Source organism: Mustela nigripes, chromosome 6 (genome assembly GCF_022355385.1).
Source record: "Mustela nigripes isolate SB6536 chromosome 6, MUSNIG.SB6536, whole genome shotgun sequence".
NCBI classification, from domain to species: Eukaryota; Metazoa; Chordata; class Mammalia; order Carnivora; family Mustelidae; genus Mustela; species Mustela nigripes.
The window spans coordinates 87,549,363-87,552,067 of record NC_081562.1 but is presented as its reverse complement, the minus strand read 5'-3'; positions in this window follow the sequence as shown (position 1 = coordinate 87,552,067).

The window sequence follows — 2,705 nt, the reverse complement described above, 5'->3', positions numbered from 1 at the left end:
GAATTGGGCCTTTCTGTGGAGTCAGTGGTTTTCCCCAAGGTTGCTGTGGTACCAAGCGGCCAAGAGGAGGCTTCCACCAGCTAGGGGTTGTGGCGGGGGTTGGGAGGGCAGCTCCGGCCAGGGGCAAAAGCATAGGTTTTGAAGCTAGACAGACCTGCAGTCAAATTCAGATTCTGACAAGCTACACATGTGTAACCTACATGCTTCGGTGTCTCCTCTGCTGATTTTTGGAGTTGCTAGGAGAAGGAATGAAAGAGATGAACATAAAGCTTCTGGCATAGGGCTTGGCACCCAGGGGTCTTCTGACATGGGTCCTTTTCTGCTCAAGGGATGGCTTTAAGATCACTGTGAGCTGCTGCATCTAAGGCTCAGGGCTTGGATGGGTGCTTTGCGCCTGATGCGCAGGGGAGCATCTGGTTTCTGACCTTCGGCGGCTCTGCAGTGTGGACATGGGCAGAGTCCGGACTCTGGTCCACACACAGGCGTGGGCCTCCCTGAGCTCAGGCCTAGAATCCCTTCGAGAAAGAGGCGTGGGTGTGGTGTCCAGGACGTGTTTGGAGGGCATGGAGTGGGGTGGGCAGTGCAGAGATGATCTTGAAATGGTGGTCGCGGAAGGACACCCTAAATGAACCAACGTGCAGACTCCAAAAGATAACCAAAGTGCCATCAGCTGGACGCGCAAAAATCCAGAAGAGGGAGGAAAAGAGACACTTCCAGAAGGACAGGCAGGGCTTCCCACTTCAGAGGGACAGAAGTCCCCACCACCCCAAGGACAGACACTCAAATCCCCCGAAAAAAAGGGACACCTGACCGTACCCCCTAGAGAGCCCCCTGCCTCCTGCCCGCGCCTCTCCCTCCCGCCCTGCTCTCCCTGCTGAGTCAGGCCGTCCCAGCTTAGCGGGGCGGGTCTTGGCTGGAAGCAACTGGGCATTCGTCCAACTCCAGGGTGGTGGTGGGGGGAGGGTGAGTCACCGACAGGGGCACAGCCTGGAGTCGCCCTGGGCCCACGGGCCGCCGCCGTGGGAGCGCTGGGGCCCAGCCAATCGGCGGCTGCCACCTGGCCTGTCGCTCTGGCCCCGCCCCCGCCACGGACCGTGGGCTTCCCAGTTCCCAGGGCCCTTTGCCGCTGAAGGGACCCTTGACCCGGTGGCACCCAGCCTGATCCCGTGGTCTGTGCTTCCAGAGGGAGGCTGTGGAAGACAGATATCCGCACTGGGCTTTCAGGGAAGAGAGCTCCCAGCCAGAGTCAGCTCCTCCCAGGGGCCCCCTTGCTGTCCCATTGACTGGTTAGGGGCAGGGGTGGCCTCCCAGGTGACAGGGGGGACTGCCCCCTTCTTGCTGTCCTCTGAGTCCTTCCCAGGTTGTCTCTGTAGGGCACTCAGCCTCTGTGGGAAGGGGACAGACTGCGCTGGTTTCCCAAGCTAAGGGCGTGGGCAGGCCGCCCACTGTCTGTCCTCTAACAGTCTCTGTGGCCAAAGTTCCTGGTCCTCCGGCCGGCACACCGTACATTGTTGCCAAGGCTCTGGTGACACCAGCTACTGAGCCTGGCGGGGCCAGGGTCTGGCCCTTGACATTGACACTGGTGCAGAGATGCAGAGACTCATCTGAGCAGGTACAAGACCGTGCAGATGCATGGACCCATACAGGCAGGCCGGCCAGTGTCTTATCCAGATTTTCACATATATATGAGAACACACACACACAAACCCACACACATGTCAGTGTGAGAGGCAAGTGTCCCAGCTTGATCGCTTACTAGTTACCTGACTCTGGGTGGGTTATCAAATCTGTTTCCCTCTCTGTAAGACAGAGATAGCTAGGATAACTTCCTTAAGGGTTGTTGGGAGAATTAAAGGCAATAACAGCTGGAAAGCGCCTGGTACACTGTAATAATTCGTAAATGGCAGCTGTGATGATCACCCAGACCCACGTGGATGTAGCCACACAAACACACTCACGGACTCCTATCATGGCACTTGGACACACCAAAACTCAGACGGCCGTATACGTGAAGGGACCGGGTGTGTTTGCACATAGATACACAGACACAAGCAGCACCCCCAAGGAAAACAGCCACCCCCACAATAACCATACAAGCAGGTTTTACTGCTCTGGGTGTGATGGGAACAGCAAGCCCAGCTGGGTGGGGGGGCGGAGGCCTCCGCGTCGGGCGGTGCCCACTGTGCTCCCGCTCCCACTCAGCCCCAGGGAGAGGACGCTTTCATTCTTCCAACACGCCCCGCTTTGTCCCCCTATAGCAGTCACCCCATCCCTTCTCCATTGTCGTCTGCCATCAAACCCCACCTTTTCCTCACAGCCTGAGTCCCGGGGTGGGGCCCCCAAGGATTTGGGCTCTTTGTGGTTGGTGGCCAGGCACAATGGTCTGGCTTTCTGCGGGAGGGCTTGGGAGTCATCCTGGGGGGTGCTGCCCCCACCACTTCTCTGGGCTGGTGGATTCTGGAGGGTTGGGGTGGTGAGGATTTGGTTGCTGAGCCCTGAAAGGAGCCAGTGGGAATACCCCTGTGGGCTCAGATCCCCCTGGGCATCTGGACAGGATTCAGACAGCTTCTCTCTACTTTTTATTTTATTTTTATTGTGGTAAAAACTCTCACCATGAGATCTACCTTGTTCAATTTTATATGTCCCATATAGTTTTGCTAACTACAGGCCGAATGGTGTGCAGCAGCTCTCTAGAACTTTCTCTC